The 19,624-nt window shown below is 37.7% G+C and overlaps 1 protein-coding gene across 2 annotated transcripts in view; it reads right to left on the reverse strand.

The window, feature by feature from the left end:
* Positions 1-19,624, reverse strand: part of TMTC1 (transmembrane O-mannosyltransferase targeting cadherins 1) — a 404,339-nt gene that overhangs the window by 60,898 nt on the left and 323,817 nt on the right. The gene's annotated exons all lie outside the window — the stretch shown is intronic.

Here is a 19,624-nt window from a genome sequence, read left to right on the forward strand (position 1 = left end):
CTGAGGCTGAATTGAACTGAGCCAGTTTGAACCCAGGTCTTCCTGACCCCAAGTTCAGCAAGTCACTGCACCACCCAGATAGATGCCTCCCTTGAACTCTTCCTTGCAACGCAGAAAAAACATTGAAGCAAAGCTGTCCAATATAGTGACCAAATCTGATAGTACATAATTGCATTCCTAAGCCACTGCCGCTATGTCTTATACTCAGAGAGGTAAGATAAATTTCCTCTTGGATTTCCAGGGCTTTTATTATTAATTGTAATTCATCATATCTCGGCTGCTTTTTAGTTTTGTTATTTATACATTATGGCAGTCATGGTGAATATTGCTTTCTTAATTCTTCTTACTTCATTGTGCATTTCTTTATATATGTCTTCTATCTAAATCTGCAATTTATATTCACTCCTTTTACATCCAGGGTCTTTCGTAGTTTTTTTGCTACAACCAAGATAACTTATGATTATTTTGTCATTCATAGGGTCTTTTTTCTGTTATTGACCCCCTTGAGCTACATGTTCAATAATGAAATAGCTGGGTTGAAGGGTATGAACAGTTGAGTGATTTTAATTGCATAATTTCAAACTATTTTCCAGCATGCAGAATCAAATCACAATGCTGTCAATAATAAAATAGGATGTCTGTCTTCCCATAGCCTCTCAAACACTGAATGCATCCATTTAAAAAAATCATCTTTTACCAATCTGATGGATATGAAATAAAACTTCAGGTCTATTTTCTAATCAATTTCCAAGTCCTGTTGCTTCTGCCTTCACAATATCTCTTGCATCTATCTCCCTTCCTTTCACAGTTGTCTTCTCTATTCCTATATAACTGCAATATTACCTCTTAACTGACCTTCCTGCCACAAGTTTCTCCCTTCTCCAATCCTCTACATAAGTGCGAAAGTGTCATTCCTAAAGCATGGCCATGTCAGTTCCCTCCTTTGAAAGCTCCAAAGGCTGCTCCATCTTTTACTTAGAAGATCTAGCCATGCTCTTTTCAAAGCTAACTTCCTACAGAAAAGCCATTTCTCATCTTCTCAGTATTATAGGCTAAGCCTAAAGCAGATTCAAGTTTTAAAAAGCAATACACACTCATGGAATATAAAACACATTTAAGACCAACTTTACTAATATAGGATTTTTAAAAACATATGTTTTTAAAGTTAAAAAAATATAAAGTGCTCATTTGGTAGTCACCATAGAAAACTATCATACTGAACAGGAAGGCATCTCTCTGGAGGGCAGCAATTGCTAAGAAAGAGGCAACAAGGTTGCTCAATGGACAGAGCGCTGGGTATAGAGTCAGAAAGATCTGATTTCAAATCCTGCCTCAGACACTTACTAGCAGTGTGACTTTGGGCAAATCATTTAATTTGTTTGCCTCAGTTTCTTCCATTATAAAATGGGAATATTAATAGCCCCTACCTCCCAGGGTTGTTGTGAGGATCATACGAGATAATATTGTTCTAGGCATATTGCCTAGAACATAGTAAGTGCTATGTAAATGCCATTTATTTATTATTGTTGTTATTGTTATGTTCTAACTCCATTTCTGCCCTAGTGTCCTTTCTCTCCCTCCCAACCAGGCCAGGTCCTTTGTAATTGCAAGCAAAGTGGGACTTTTCGTTTTGCTCTTTTTTCTTTTGGAGTTCTAGTTCTTCTCAGCACTAAGGTAATCAAGTGCCTTTGACTGAGACTTGCCTTTGTTTCAATCAAGAGTCTTTGATGACCTGCTCAAGTCACAAGAAAGACTAAGTCACATGAGTTTGAGTGACATGGTTGTAATACCCTCTGACCCTGAATAAGTGTATACGTACTCTGAGGTTAGCATTTTGCTTTGGGGGCTCACTCATTAGAAGAGTATTCCTGTGGCTTGGCCAGACGAGACTCTGTGAAGCTCTTAAGGAGCCCCAGGGCTTTGAAAACCCAGATGCTGGTGCTTCTCTCTCTGGTAACTATGTATATATTGCTACAGACAGACAGATTGGAAGCTTCAAGGGGGTGTAACACCAATGCTACTTGCAGCTACTGTGGCTATGTAAGGCCAGTAACACCAGCATAGGTTCTTTGATCTGCTTTTCTAAGGAAAACAACTTTAAGGGGTTTACAATCTCACTTTAATTAAATATACATGTATCATTCATTTAGTTTAGGGGAAAAAGTCAGCACCCTGACAATTCAGAGAAAACACAAACAGAAATTACAATTATACAAACAGAGCAAATAACACAAATCAGCAGACGGGGCTTCTAACTGTAGAAGACTACAAGTGCTGAATGTTGCATGCGTAGTCAGATATAGTCACTGTGTTGTTTTATTTTTCTTAACTGCATTTCTTTTTGATAATAGAGGATTGGAGGGGATGGGTTGGGGAAGGTCTGTGATGCAAAAAATGAAATATAATAACTTTTTAAAAATCCACATTGATTAGAGAATGGTTAAACAATCTTTGGTATATAAGAAATTATGATTATGAAAAATTCAGAGAAGAATGGGAAAATTTATTTATATGAAATAATAAAGAGTTAAGCAATCAGAACCAAGAAATCAATATGAAAAATGACCATAGCTATGCAAATAACAAAAATGAAACTGAACACTGAGAAGGTTAGACCTGAAGAACAATTGAGAAAATGCATTTCCCTTTTCTTTGCAGAGGTGGTAGAAAATAGGGGTGTAATATTATAGATATTCTCAGACTTGGTAGCTGAACCACCTTTTCTCTCTTTTGAAAAAATTATTTTACAAATTACAGGTGCCATAGTGATTTTCCTAAAGTCCATATCTGACCATGTTACTTACCTAGTTAATAAATTACAATGGTTCCCTATTGTCTCTCTATTACTTCTAGGATCAAATATAAGATGCTCTGTTTAGCATTTAAAACCTTTCACAACCTGCCCCCAATTGACCTCTCTAACCTTATTATACATTACTTTCCTTTACACATAATTCATTCAATGTTGCCTGCTTACTGTTCCTCATACATGATATTCTATTACCCATTTCCATGCTTTTGCACTGCCTGTGACACGTGCTTGGAACCAATTCCCTCTTCTCCTTTGATTCTTAGATTCCCTAGTTTCCTTCAGCTCATATAAATTTCTACATGAAGCATTTCATGATCTCCCCTGCTACTTATGCCCTCTCCTCCCCACACCCATTTTCTTATATCTATTTTGTATCTTCACAATACATAATAAATATGGACATATTGTGTTATTCTCTCTTCCACCCTTAGATTATGAATTCCTTGAAAGAAGGGATTTTTTTTTCATTTTTGTCTTTGTATCCCCTGTTGTTGCTTGTCCTTTGTTTCTGAAGAGGACCAATGACCCCAGAAAGTGATATCTTGACTTGCATGTTGAATTGGATTTAAGTGAGGCAGAGTTGCACAAAATTGTCAGGCTGTGATAGCAATTTAGATTTGACAATCTTTCCCACCCATTAATAGGCCATGTGATCTATTTACATCACAGAAAGCCTAAGTCACATGTGGTAGGAGGAGCTTGCTGAGAGGAAAAGGAAATTATGTCACAGGAAATGCCGAGAGGGGTTAACTACACTTAGAGCTGAGAAAAAGCGCAGACATGCTGTGGTGGCTGTGAGTGAGTTTTATGGGAAGTCCCCAGAGGGGGTGGGGGTGGGGCAGATGGTTTTAGGATGGAGTGGTGCTCTGTTGTGGTATTGTGTATTGAATTCTTTGCTGCTGTGATGGATTGGGCATATTAGTTATAGGATCTGGTTATTAGGCGTCTGAATAAATAGTTTACTTCTTCTACCTTCTATGTGGAGAGTCTTGTATATTTTGTGATACAGAACCACGTAGGCATTTTGACAATTATCATCTATACTGTGATTATAGCCTTGCTGATACATTTGGTGATGAATAGGATGGAATCACGAGGTATAAGATCTCTATTTGGAGTAGAAGGGCTTTAGAAGAAGAAATGGTTACCCCAGGATGGGATGTTGTGCCTTACTCTTCCCTAGAAAGGGAATGGTCTAAAGGCACTGGTTTCTGTGAGGACTGGAAACAGAAGCTACATGGGGGTGAGCCTAGAAATTTGGAAAGATGTTTGCAAGAAATTACAGCTAAACTAGGGACAGAATTGCCAACAGAAATCTCTAGATGAGATTGGATTTTACTCACAGTGTATCGTATTTCATATGTGTGTGTGTGTGTGTGTTGTATGTGTATACATGTGTATATATATATGTATATATCTATATTATGTATATATATACATATATATGTGTGTGTGTGTGTGTATATATGTATACACACATCGTATTATATATATATCTGAAAGCAGGGACAGATTGTTAAGAGAAAGAAATCAGACTCAGACAGTTACCAAAACAGTTACCCTGAATGAGAATATTTCTATACCACAGCAAGATGGGTAATCTCAGGTGGCAGAACAACAGATTATTGTTCAGGAATCTACTAATTCTGCTGTTAATTTGGCTAGAAGACAGGGGGAGCCAAGAAGGTCAAGAGTGCACCTCAGTTCAGCCCAGGTCAAGTCTAACTGCTCTAACTGCCAGTGTGGTTGCCATGGTGATAGGGGGAGAGAGTCTAGAGAGAATGATACAATTTCAGAAACTGAGGCACGAAATGTTACTTTGTGCTATGATGCTATGGAGCCAGAGAATGATACAGTGTCAGGCCAGGCTCCTCAAACAGCAGTGTGCCCCATACAGCAAGGAGGCAAGAAATCCAAGATAATAATACAGTGTTCAGAGAGATGTTGGAGGATTTTAAACAGCAGGAAATCACAGTATCTTGAGTAGGTTCACCCAGAGAATGGGAGAACCATTAATATCTTGGATGGTGAGAATTGGTGATGAAGGGGCTGCAGGAGTATCTCTAGATACTCTGGATTGTATGAGATTCATTAAGTATTAGTCAGAATCCTTTTGTACAGCAACTTTTTAGAGATTATCATTTGCAAGGAGGTAACCAAACAACCGATCTGTTAGCTCTAGCTGCAACATAACTCTTAACTGTTTTGAAAAATACCCAACACACCTGCTTTCCCTTTCCTGCCTCCCCTTCCCTGTGGTCCCAATACACCTGTTTCCCCTTCCTGACATGTTGCCCTGTGGTTGACTGCCAATATAGGAGCATACCCCACCCTGGCTAACTTGTATATGAAAGCAAGCCCTTGTCTTTTCTCAAATTGCTAATCCTTCTTCCAGGGCTAGCCCACTGGTTTTGCATCAATAAAGCCCTCTTGACTAGAAGAACCTCTGCCCCCTGAATTCTTTCCAGACAACCCGACTCCAAACCTCATCTGCCTAATCAAAACAGTTTACCAGGGCATGGCCACTACGCATGCTATAGCTTCTTGGAGCCAGAGGTGAAAGTTAGGTGGACATCAAAGCTAAAAATCAGCCCTGAAAAGGGCTCAGTAGCCCTCACACCAGAGGTACTAGTCTTCCATGAACCCACCCTACACCCCAAGAGGTCACATGGTGGTCAGAAGAAGTGATACAAGGACCCTCTCAAGGTTTCTCTTAAGAACTTTGGAATTGCCTATGTGACAGGGGAGAAACTGGCACAGGACTACCCAGCATGGTGTGCCCTCATCAGAGAAATTACTGTGCTCTATAAGCAAAGCAGAAGTGAAGTAGCTCAAAAGAAACTTGAGATGCACAAATTTAGAGAATCCACCCCAAATGTTCACATGGACTATTTGTGTCCAACCTGTGGTAGAGCAATCTGAGCTCTTATTGGTCTGATCAGCTATAGTCAGACACACTGTAACTTGACTCTAACATAGTGATGTCATTTTGGTCCTCTTAGTGAGTGAAGGACAATCATTAGCAGGCACTTGACTTTGGAAATAAATATAGATGTTGGAGCTGTGCAAAAAACTATACCTGTTGCCACCTATACATATGGAGGTGCTAGCCTCCATATGTCATGCTATGACTATGGATGTACTACATGATGATTTTGGACATATGGTCAAGAACAGTGGAACTAATAACAAACAGATTTACTGCCCCAGCATGGGAACAGATGTAGGTAATAAACGTGAGACTTGTGCCCAATGTATTCAAAAGAAAAGTGCTAGTAACTCATGTCACATGTTTGGAAAATGCAAGCCTAGCAAACCTTTGGAACTTGTCTACACTGACTTTTTATGTTAGAAAGGGGAAAGCTAGGACATAAGTCATATCATAGGGGTGACTGATCATTTTTATCAGGTATCCAGTCATATTCAATGAGTCATCAGAATGCTTCAATAATTGCAAAAGGGTGGTGAGAGATGTGTCTCTCATTATGCAGATTCTCTGCTAGCATCCATTCTAACCAAGGAAATGATTTTGAAAGCAAGCTATTAAAAAAAATCCTAACACTGGAAGGTATCAAGAACCCAAGGAGAACAACTTCAAGGGTTTCACTCACATACCGCTGACCATATTAAGAACACTGAGACTAGGACAACAATCTCAGGGGAAATAAGTGGCATTTTGAATACTTATGCACTACTCCACCAGGAAAAATATTACAAGTGTTACACAATATTTGCTAATGTTTTGTTGATGGCCATACCTACCTACTTCTTTGTTATTTAGTTTCAGAAGAGGGAAAAATGTACTCACAAGCAGTACATTTATTGGCTGAGAGGCTGCAAGCAGCCTGCCAACTATTAATAACTTAATTTAAGAAGAGCTTTGACAGAATTAAATGATGGTATGATGCTCAAGTACACTGTCGAGCTCTTCAGCAAGGACAATGAGTTTCGCTGAGAAACCATGATGTACAAGAGACGCAAAAGTTCACAGACTGAGGGAAAGCTACACCATACCAAATTGTTGAGGGAAAGGGCAACTTGCCTATTTATAGTTTGGCTACAGAGAATGATGGGAACCTATAAACTAGATAATTTACCACAACCATAGGGGTGTGGCACAGTAGATTGGGTGCCAAGCCCAAAGTCAGGAAAACTCATCTTCCTGAGTTCAAATCCAACTTCAGACACCAGCCAAGTGACCCTAGACAAGTCACTTAACCCTGTTTGCCTCAGTTCCCAGTCTTTAAAAAGATATGGAGAAGGAAATGACAAACTACTCCAGTATTTTTGCCACAAAAATCCCAAACGGGGTCACAGAGAGTCAGATATGACTGATATGACTGAACAACAATACCACCACCAAAACCACTTATACATAGGAAACTTATTTGCACTCTCTGAAGAGCAGCAAGAAAATAGCGATGGGCATACAATTCCATAAACTTTCGGTAAAAAATTAAAAGATTGCCCAACTAAAGCTGCTTGAAATGAAGAAGACAGCCTAGCTCTTATGTACCTATTCTAGCAAAAACCTAAAAATCATGCCAGACGAAATAATAATCAAGAAATGTAATGAGAAACTATAGGAGCTTCTTCCACTATATAATTTTACAAAAAGGAAACCAGAATTTCACAGGCAATAAGAAAGGGGATGCCAAATAAAACTGGCATCAGCATAAGCAAACAGTAGTTATCTAGTATGACTGTTATCTTCAGGCAGCAAGAAGGCTACTGGAAGAAAGATTCCAGGTGGTCAGTTTAGGAAGAGGGAATAGTTTGTGCGGTAGGTGGGAAAAATAGGTAGGAGGGATAAAAGAAGGCAAGAGGAATCAGAAAAGATTTCCCAGGTACATGGCTCAGTAGTTCCTGATTTCCTTTTGCATTCTTTGGAATCTCCCTGTGACTTCAATAACACCTCTTCTATAGATTTGGCTGGATTCACAGAATCTCAGAGTTGGAGGGTCCCTCAGAGTCTATTTAGTACAACCAGTACTTGAACAAGAATTCCCTCAAAAACCTCTCCAGGGGCAGCTACGTGGCACAGTGAGTAGAGCACTGGCCCTGGAGTCAGGAGGACCTGAGTTCAAATCCGGCCTCAGACATGACACACTTACTAGCTGGGTGACCTTGGGCAAGTCACTTAACCCCAATTGCCCTGCCTTCTCCTCTGCAAAAACAAAAACAAAACAACCAACTCCAGCAAGAGATCATCTCACTTTTGCTTGAAGATCTCTGGTAACGATGAGCCTAATCTTTCCTGAGAGAACACATTTACTTTGGTATATATTTTAATTGGTATATATTTATTATATATAATTACTAGAAAGTTTTTCCTCACACTAGCCTAAATTTGCCTCTACAATTTTGATTCATTGTTTCTAAATTCTTTCTGGGGCCTACCAAACAGATTAAGTCTTACCAAAGGACCAATCAAACTTCTCAATTTCATCATGTTAGTAGCCATATATAAAAATTAGAGTCCAAATATTGTGTTCCTTTGATATTCATGATGAGAATAGATCTTTTTCTTCTTTTTGGTTTGTTTGTTTTAGTTTTCTTTTTATCCTGAGAGCTTAGTAAAGTACCTGGCACATAGCATTCTCTTAATAAAATGGTTATCTGTCTTAACTATATTAATACTGAAAACTATGTTCTATTCTGCAACTATTTGTTGTCCTCCTTCTAGTTTCTGAGAACATTCGACTTTGTTGGCTTTCATTCCAAGCTTTCTAGAGGAGAATCTGCAACTCTTCTGCTTTTCACTGTTTTATAAAGTTATGCTATTTTGTAACATTCAGTCATCTACTCACAAATGTTTTGTGAATGAGTTCTAAATCAGTGTTGTCCTTGTTTGCCATCTTTTTTTATTTTTAGTTTTCAATATTCACTTTTATAAGATTTTGAATTCCAAATTTTTCCCACTCTTTCTCAACTGTGTCCCTAAGACAGTATGCAGTCTGATACAGGATATGCATGTGCAATCATATTAAACATATTTCTACATTAGTCATGTTGTGATAGAAGAATCAGAACAAAAGGGAAAAACCATAAGAAAAAAAAAGAGAAAACAGGATGCTTCAATCTGAATCTCTATAGTTCTTCCTTTGGATGTGGACAGTATTTTCCATCATGAGTCTTCCCTGTCATCATAATAACTTCCTATGGTCAATGTCTGTTTTTGCTTCTTGTTCATCTTGTTTGCCTATTTCCTGGCTTTTAAAGTTGAGCTCTCCTGCTGGAGCACAGGAGCACTGCTCCAAGTTTCTTGTGCTGAAGGACAGGGGCCTGGTCATTCTCTTTGTGTGTTGAGGTCTCAGGTCACAGACGGAGGCTTTGTGGGTCTGGCAGCTTACCTGGTGCTAAGATTTTTTTTTGTGGCTTTGTGGCTCCCAGAAGTCTTCCCCATCTCTTTCTTCTGTACAAGGAGATCAAATATTTGCTTGCTAAGGTGGTTATTGACCTGTCATTTATCCCATGCAGCAAGAAATGACATTTTATAGAACACTTGATCTCCGAGTTCTCATGATAAATAATAAGTTGTCCCTTAGTAGATTTCAGATAGACATGAGAATGAATTTCTACTGTGTGAGATAACTAGAGTGGACTGTTTGTATAGTAATCATCCAAAGCATTTTTATAATAATAGTTTGCATTTATATAAGTGCTTTATAACAATAGCTTGCATTTGTATAAGTGCTTGCTGTTAGGTAGTTGCTATTATTCCCATTTTACAAATGAAGGAATTGAGGCACAGAGATGTTAATACACAGGGTTGTACAGAGAATAATTATCTGAGGTAGGATTTGAACTCAGGTCTTCCTAATTCCAAGTCCTGTGCTCTATCCAAGACACCACTGAGCTGTGGATTTATAAAGCATCTTTCAGGACATGGTATTTTGCCATGTGCCAGGGGTTTAAAAAAGAGGAGGGATAGTTACTACCTTCTAGAAGCTTTCAGACTAAGCTAAACACCACAGGCAGGATGTCATAAAAGATTTACAATCTATTTGCTAAAAGATATCTATCCATTCTTAGATAAAATGATTAAGAACTTAAAGCAATAAAATTATTGATATGCAAAGTTGTACAGTACATTTTATGGGAGGAGATATATATGAAGCTGAATGTTTAGGCAGGAAAAGACCAATAGAAATTTTTTTACTTACTTTCAGTTAACCTAGGAAAGCTTTTTTGGAATTCAGGAACTACATAATTTTTTTAAAGAAAGAAGGAAAAGGACCAGGCTCAGAAAGCAGTGCTGCAGGAATTCCAAACAGAAAATTATGACATTTTTCACCAATGAGAATGAACAATTCACTCTTGCAGAATAAAGTGGCACAATCCTGAAATGTTATTCTGGAATTCTTCATACTTTTTAGTGACTCATTTGGGTTCTATAATCAATGAATTTTAGAAGGCTAGAAATTAAGTGGGGAAGTGTAACGGCAACCATACTGGCATACCCAGGACAGCTGCTAGTGTACGTTCTTAGATCTGCTTTACTAAGGAAAACAACTTAAAATGGGTCAATGATCTTTAATTACATATCAAAAACACAAAGAGAAATAAAGACCAACAGACAGGGCTCTACTGCTTGAATCAAAGATTTACATCTACCACTGAATCGAGAGAGCCTTTACCTCTGAGGAGGCTGGGAGCTCTGAACATACAGCCATTCAAGAGTCTTGATCAGGGAATCACAACATCTTTCTCATAAGCAAGCTCCCAAAGGAAAAGCTCACCTTTCACAATATATACTCTTTCAGCTAATAGGCTCAGAGCCAGAAAGCATCACAACCTGACTTATTGCCTAATTAGCTTATTAACAAAAGGTGTGCAAGTCTTCCTATAAGCAAGCTTCCCTTAATAGGTTCCACATGAGGCCTATTAATGGCCAGGGAAGATCTTACAAGTCCCATTACCACTACAGGAGGGCAGCATGGAATACTCAAAGGGGGTCTGATTTGGAGTCAAAGGAACTAGGTTCAAATCAAGTATCTGCTACTTACCTTCTGTGACTTTAAGTAAGTCATTTAACCTATTTAAACCTCAGTTTTCTCATCTAAAACAATAATAGGATTAGATTAGAGAATTTCTAAGGTTTCTGTTAGAAAATAATCAAATCAACAGGTTTTTTTGTCATCACATAGAAAAAGCTCCACATGACCAATTTAAACAATGTAATTTAATTGGTTATGCATGAAGACATAATTTTACATAGTTTATACAGATTACATGTATATGTATACATGCATACAGCCATATATATGTATATGTATGCATATATATGTATATATACATATATATGTATATATACACAGAGACAGATAGATAGATAGTTCTATATAGACTCAACTCAATCAACCCAATTGATTAGCCGCACACATTTCCAGTTCGAGAATCGCTGAAAAGAATGCCATGAATTCCTTTGGAAAAACAGTCAGATCATCTGGTATTGGAAGAAAAGATTCTTTCACTTCCAAACTACGAGTGTTTCATTTGAGTAACATAAGCAAGAAACTAGATCTCATTCCTAAGGAACAAGTTTCTATTGTTAATATTTGTGGCTTTATAGGGAGGTACTTTATTCTCATTCATGCAATGGCAGGAATATTTTCTCCATATGTTAAACTAAAACATTTGCATCAGTCATATTTTCATGGCTCTATTTAAATGACATGGGATATCCACACCACATTTTTCTTTCAATAAATAATTAAGGACTTGTTAGTCTGTCAGTTTAGAAAAACTTTTGGACTTCTTGTCTATGATTTCATGACACATTTTAATAAACTGAAAACAGATGCTCCCTTGGGAAAAAAATTGGGAACTGGAGATAATTAAGCAAATGCCAGCTTCAGAAATAAACTGATTAAGTGGGCCACTTGGATACAGACAAATTCCCTGTTAAATACAGGCATGATTCTGGATTGCTGTGTAGCTCCTCTTAATTGCTATTTCTTCAAAAGGGTCCAAAAACCAGCATCTCTCAAATGCAAAAAATTATGGCATATCTGTTATCTAATAGGTTGAGAAATGTTTAAATATTAGATACAACCATCTCTAATAAAAACAGAATTTTGAGGATCGAACACTATATAGCCTATATTTGTTTTAAACAACCATTTTTTCTATAGATTTGCTATTCATTCAGAAAAAAGATAATTTTGTTCACAGAGGAAAAAGAAATTAGATCACATTTTAGTCAGTGAGTCAGTAAGCATTTGTTTAGATCCCACTATCTGCTAGGCACTATGGGAAGTGCTGGGGATACAAAGAAAGGCAAAAGATAATCCTTGATCTCAAGGAACTGTGAATCTAATGGAGCAGACAACATGCAAATAACTCTGTACAAAGAAGTTACATACAGGCTAAATTGAATATAATCAGTAGGGGGAAGAATCAAAAGGGCAGCTAAGTGGTAGGGCACCAGATCTAGAGTCAAGAAGACCAGAGTTCAAATCCTACCTCAGACACTTACTAGCTGTGTGTGTGAGACCCTGGACAAGTCACTTAACCCAGTTTACCTCAGTTCCTTATCTGTAAAATGAGCTGGAGAAAAAAAATGGCAAACCACTCTAGTATCTTTGCCAAGAAAACCTCAAATGGAGTCATGAAAAGTCAAACATCACTAAAATGACTAAACAACTAGAATCAAGGCTGATCACTAAAGGCCCAAAGAAGGTGGGATTTTAGCCAAGACTTGAGTTTACTGTAAAGGAGGTGACATGGGCAGACTTATGCTTCAGAAAGATAATATTGATAGGTGAGTGGAAGAAAGTCTGGAGTGGGTGAGAGACCTAAAACAAGGAGACCAAGCAGTAGGCTATAAAAATAGTTCAAGCCTGAGATAAGGTGGTAAGGGCCTACACCAAGGTGGTTGTACTGTCAGAAAAGAAAAGGGGACATGCACTGATTGACAACAGACAGTATATGGGGGTAGGGTAAGAGACATTTAGGAGTCAAGGATGACATCTAAGTTTTGAGCCTGAGTGACTGGGAGGATGGTGGTAGCCTTGAGAGTAATAGGGAAATTCAGAAGTGGAGAAGGTTTGTGGAAAGAGATAATGAGTTCATTTGAGTTTATATGCTGAGTTTAAGATATTTACAAGACATTCAGTCCTAATCATTAATCTAACCTCCAGACTCACATCTATTTTATGGGGATATATGTTCATTTCATATCCTATTTCATGTGGATTTCTTTATGTTTAAAAAAACATCAAAACAATTTCAACATTTATAATAAGGTAGCTTCATTTTTTCTCCAAAATGGTTCACAGTATATTTATTTTAGAAGGAAGAATCCTTTGTCTAAAACTGCAACCTAACAGTGGTTATGACTTAAAATTCCCTGTCCATTACATCACTGGAGTTTTATAGTAGTCCCATGAATTGCTGGCTGTGGTTCTTTGGAACCTGAATTTTTTCCTATTGGATACTTACACATTTTTTTCTTTGAATTCAAAACTCTGAATTTTGGCTATGAATTCCTCAGTGTTTTCAGTTCAAGGTTTCCTTCAGGAGGTAATAGTAAATTCTTTCTATTTTTTATTTTCCCCTCTGTTTCTAATGGATTTCATCAGGTTCTGTTTACCAGAGATCACATCTCCCTGATATGTCCCTATGTGTTGTCCCTAGAGTCTGGAGGGCCACTGGCCATATTCTTATGTAGTCCTTGATTAGACACAGAAGCTTATTTGTATTTCTCTTATGTCTGATTTGTTTAGTGTCTTTTAAGATCTTTTCTGGCATGTTTTTTTTGGGGATCTGGGTTCTTCTGTAATCTTTTACATAGCAATTTTAACTGTAAGTCAAAAAACTATTTTAACACAAATATTCTTTTGATGATAATTTATGGCTAAAAACAATGAAACATCATAATCTCTGAGGAATCAAAATCACGGCTAACTCAATGGACAATGAGAGAAATGCAAAGCGGGTAAAAGGGAAGTAGGGAATAAGTTGGTAATATTACTAACACTAATTTCCAAGTAGGAAGACGTTGATAAGGAAACAGTGCAGTGCATTAGTGTCAAAAGATACAGTTTTCAAAAGTGCAAACTGTTAACAACCATATGAAAGAATATTCCAAAACATTAATGATTAGAGAAATACATATCAAAACAACTCTGAGGTTCCACTTTTTACACAACATTTTGGCAAAGATGAAAAAAGACAGAAATATCCAGTGTTGGAGGGGCTATGGGAAGACAGGCACAATAATTAGCAATTGGTAGTTTTAACTATCCTGGAAAGCAACATGCAATTGTCAAATAAAGTAAGCAAAATATGTGACCCAGAGATTCCCCTACTAGAAATATACTCCAAGGAGGTCACTGACAAAACAAAAACAGAAAGCCACCAAATGTCCCAGTATACACCAATAAAGTAACACGGCATTATGTTCAGAAGCAGCTAAATGGCATTGAGGATACAGTCCTGGATTTAGAATTAGGAAGACCTAAATTCAAATCCTGCCTCACACACTTAGCTCTAAGATGTTGAACAAGTGAGCTAACTTCTCTCAGTCCCAGTTTCCTTATCTGTAAAAACCTCATTTGTAAATTCAAGTCACGACATTACTTTCCTGATGTCATAATCCTCTTTGAGAAGGAAAGACAAACAACAACAAAACTCGCCTGTAAAATGTTCACAGGGTTGTTGTAAGGATTAAATGAGATAACATATGAAGCTCTTTGTAAATCTTAAAGTGCCACATAAATGTTAACTCCTAGCAAAGAAATAAAAATAAAGAAGGTACTCATTGAATAGGGATTGGCTAGATGTAGTACGTGAATATTACCGTACTGTAAGAAATGATGAACATGATAAATGTTGAGAAGAAATAAGACTTTCATGAACTGACACAATGTATAAGCAGAGACTCAGGAAAGCAACATATAAAATGCTCACAATAATGCAAAAATCAAAAATAACCAATACCAAATAATTAAAACAGATTGTTGCAAAATTAAAATGACCAAACTTGGCCAAGAAGAGATATGAGAAGGAAAAAGGAAAGAGAATAAATATTTATATAGTCTACTACATGTAAGATACAAATATTATTTCATTTGATCCTCAGCAACCCTAGGTGGCAGGTGCTGTTTTTATGCCCATTTTATAGTTGAGGCAAACAGAGGTTAAATTATTTGCCCAAGGTCCTATAGTTAGTAAGTATCTGAGTCCAAATTTGAACTCAGATATTTCTGACTCCAGACCCAGGGTTCTAAACACTGCATCACCTAGATACTTCAATAGAAGATACCTCCCTCTGCTCTTTTGTAGAGATGAAGGTTCACAAGTATGGGACACTGCATGTAACATCAATTTTTTAATGTGTTTGTTTTGCTGATTTTTTTATCTTTCTTCTTTAAAAAAAAAGCCTTATGAAGAATAGCTTATAAGGCCATTGCCCATAAGGATGGCTTATAATTTTTTTGTAAGAGATAAGAGGGAGAAAAAGGAAGGACACAAGTATAACCGAAGTTGTACAAAACAAACAATATCAACAAAGTCTATCTTTTAAGAACATTAGATTTTAAAAGATCTATGTTTGAACAGTGGCCTATTAACATTTAAATTCCCTGTTAAAGAGCAAATTCAGTAAACTAGAAAACTGAATTTTCTGTGTATTATAATTAATCAAAAATTTTACTGTAGAGTTGAAATTGTAGTGTCCTAAATTGTCGGGGAAAAAGTCATTCTAAATTCTAGGAGACATCGCGAAAAAAAAGAGGGCTAGTTTTAGACTCAGAGGATATGGGTGAGTTCAAATAGGGCCATTAATGTTTATTGTGACCTTCAGCAAGTTAATCTGTTTCCACAGGCCTTAGTTTCCTCATCTGTATAAAAAGGGCATTGGAATGGATGACCTTTAAAATCTCTTTCAGATTTATGACTCTACAATATGACTATAAACCACTTGGTTCTTTTAATTGAAATGTTTAATCACTAATTGTTCCTGAATTATTTCAAATTCCTATTTCACATTATCTAAAAGGTACAGAAGTTTGAAAGAATTATGAAGTTTAAAGGGGTCAGATTTCAGCTGCAGTGTGAAAATACTATGAAGGTTAAGCAGGGGGAGCAGGGGAGATTATTTCCACAACAAGGGAGATCATTGGCAATTCTTCCAATTCACAACATGGCCTAGATTATTTAACCATTCTCTCTCAGCAATGTTTATACATTCTTTTTTCTCAAAGACAATATAAACAAAGCCAGGAGTTCATTAAACCATGATAATCACCCACAGTACTTCCTGTCTCTGTCTTCTGGCCTTGGCAATATTTACTGCAGCCAGAGTGGAAAAGTGCAAGGCTTGTGAAAAGGTCACTTCCCTTGCAAACCAAAAATTTCCGCACTACATTTCATTTAAAAACAACTAAGTCATGTTCAGATGAGGAGCTGAGGAGATTTCCACAAAAACATGTCAGTAACATACTTAATGCTTTTTAAAATTTTCTCTTGCGAACAAACCCTCAAGATCCAGAATCTCAGCACTATTTCACAGATAAAATATGTCTCACTTTACACAATAAAACTAATTTTAGAATGTTGAGTATAGATAGAATTTTTTTTAAATCAATGTTTGGAGGTGGAGCCAAGGAAACACTGGGAAAAGAAATGAGTGATGCAAGAAAATTATGAAAATAGAATTAACAGCTATGTAAATGAGGCACATGCAATACTGAAGAAAAGAAATGAGTGATGCAAGAAAATTATGAAAATAGAATTAACAGCTATGTAAATGAGGCACATGCAATACTGAAGAAAAGAACTTCTTAAAAAGCAGAATAGGAAAAAAAGCAGAATAGGACAAATGGAAAAAGAGGTAAAGACATTCACGGAAGAAAATAATTCCTTAAAATTCTGAATTGGACAGGTGGAAGCTAATGACTCCATGAAACACCAAGAAACAATAAAACATAGTGAAAAGAATGAAAAAAAAAACAGAAGAAAATGTGAACTATCTCATCAGAAAAACTGACCTAGAATATAGATTGAGGGGAGACAATTTGGACTATCTGAAAGCCATGATCAAAGAAAGAGCTGAGATATATTTCAAGAAATTATAAAGAAAAACTGCTCCAATATCTTAGAACAAGAAAGTAAAACAGAAATTGAAAGAATACACAGGCCACCTCTGGAAAGAGCTCCCAAAATGAAAACTCCCAGGAATATTATAGCCAAATTCCAGAGCTTCCAGGTGTAAAGGCAATCAGTGAATGGGAAGATCTTTCCCGCCCATTTGAGTAGGCACTCAGGGTCCTGGGGGGAGTGGCTAGGACAGGAGCCAATGACAGGCGCCTGAGTTCTGGTCACTCGGACGACATTCTGGTTGACGTGATGACACCTGGCATGTGTGGGGAGAGAACATAGCTTGGAGATTGGGATGAGGTGGTGGCAGTGGCAGTGGAAGCAGCAGAGGTGGCGGCAGGTGCTACAAAAAACAGGAATGGCCCTCATGGAGACTGAAGAGTGATGAGCAGGGGCTTGAGGCCAGTGGGTGGTCTTCTTGCTGGAGGGCCCTGGCATTGGTGGTGGGGGAAGCACCAGTATGGCTTGGCTTGCTGCCATAATGTTTTTCTGTGGCCTCCTGGTCACTATTGTGAGATGGGCATATTGGTTTTGGAAGGTTCTTGCTAGGATGTTGAATTGGGGGCACTGGTCCATGGGTATGCTACTTTGGAGCTTCAATAAATGCTTTAACTCCTCTGCCTTCTACTCAGAGAATTCCTTATATCCTGAAATTCTGGACCATTCAGGCATATTCATGGTTATCTTTGAAGTCATAAATTCGGCCTTAATGTTATACCAGGTCAAACAGAAATTATTTCAAGTAGCCAGAAAGAATTCAAACACCGTGGAGCCACAGTCAGATCACCTCCTGAAAAAGATCCCCAAAAGAAAACTCCAGAGTTCCCAGGTCAAGGAGAAAATACTGCAAGCAGCTAGAAAGAAACAATTTGAGTATTGTGGAAACACAATCAGGATAACATGAGATCTAGCAGCTTCTACATTAAGGGACTGAAGGGCTTGGAATATGAAATTCCAGAGGTAAATGGAGCTAGGATTAAAACCAAGAATCACCTACCCAGCAAAACTGAGTATCATGCTCCAAGGTAAAATATGGACTCTCAATAAAATAGAGGACTTTCAAGCTTTCTCAGTGAAAAGACCAGAGCTGAATAGAAAATTTGACTTTCAAACACAAGAATCAAGAGAAGCATGAAAAGGTAAACAAGAAAGAGAAATCGTAAGGGACTGACTAAAGTTAAACTGTTTTGCTTACATTCCTACATGGAAAGGTGATGTGTATAATTCATTAGACCTCAGTATTAGGGTAGCTGAAGGGAATATACATACATACATACATATATATATATATATACAGAGAGAGAGAGAGAGAGAGAGAGAGAGAGAAAGAGAGAGAGAGAGAGAGAGAGAAAGAGAAAGAGAGAGAGAGACAGAGACAGAGAGAGACAGAGAGAGACAGAGACAGAGACAGAGGGCGCAGGGTGAGTTGAATACGAAGGGATGATATCTAAAACAAAATAAAATCAAATTAAGGGATGAGAGAGGAATATATTGAGAGAGGGAGAAAGGGAGAGATAGAATAGGGTACATTATCTCACATAAAAGTGGCAAGAAAAAGCAGTTCTGTTGGAAGGGAAGAGGGGGCAGGTGAGGGGGAATGAGTGAATTTTGCTCTCATTGGATTTGACTTGAGGAGGGAATAACATACACACTCAATTGGGCATCTTACCCCACAGGAAAGAAGGGGGAAGGGGATAAAAAAGGAGGATGATAGAAGGGAGGGCAGATAGAGGAGGAGGTAATCAAAAGCAAACACTTTTGAAAAGGGACAGGCTCAAGGGAGAAAACTGAATAAAAGGGGACAGGATAGGATGGAGGGAAATATAGTTAGTCTTTCACAACATAAGCATTGTGAAAGGGTTTTGTATAATGATACATGTGTGGCCTATGTTGAATTGCTTGCCTTCTTAGGAAGGGTGGGTGGGGAGGGAAGAGGGGAGAGAATTTGGAACTCAAAGTTTTTTTTTTTCTTTTCTTTTTTTTTTAAACTTATTTATTTATTTTTAGTTTACCACACACGGTTCTACATAATTTTGAGTTCCAGATTTTCTCCCCTCCCTCCCCCCTCCCTCCCCAAGACAGCATGGAATCTCATATAACTATCATGTATAACTTCGCATTGAATTAATTTATACACTAGTCAAGTTGTGGAGAAGAATTATGACCAATGGAATGAATCATGAGAAAGAAGAAACAGAACCAAAAAAAAAAACAACAACCCAAAAACAAAAACAAAAGAGAAGCAAAAAAGGCGAGCATGTAGTGCGCCTCAATCTGTATTCAAACTTCACAGTTCTTTCTCTGGATGAAGATAGCATTCTCCATCGTGAGTCCCCTGGAGTTGTCCTTGCACCTTAGGTTGCTGAGAAGAGCGAAGTATGTCGGGGTTGGTCCTCACAGAATCCATATATCTGTGGCTGTGCACAACGTTCTCCTGGCTCTGCTCCGCTCACTCAGTGTTATGTCGTGTAGGTTTTTCCAGGTTGTTACGAAGTCTGCATCATCCCCATTTCTTATGGCACAATAGTATTCCATCACCTTCATATACCACAGCTTGTTCAGCCATTCCCCAATTGATGGGCATCCCTTTGATTTCCAATTCTTGGCTACCACAAAAAGAGATGCTATAAATATCCTTGTACATATGGGTCCTTTTCCAGCTTGTGTGATTTCTTTGGGATACAACCCTAGAAGTGGTATTGCTGG

The sequence above is a fragment of the Trichosurus vulpecula genome, chromosome 5 (genome assembly GCF_011100635.1).
Source record: "Trichosurus vulpecula isolate mTriVul1 chromosome 5, mTriVul1.pri, whole genome shotgun sequence".
Lineage (NCBI taxonomy): Eukaryota > Metazoa > Chordata > Mammalia > Diprotodontia > Phalangeridae > Trichosurus > Trichosurus vulpecula.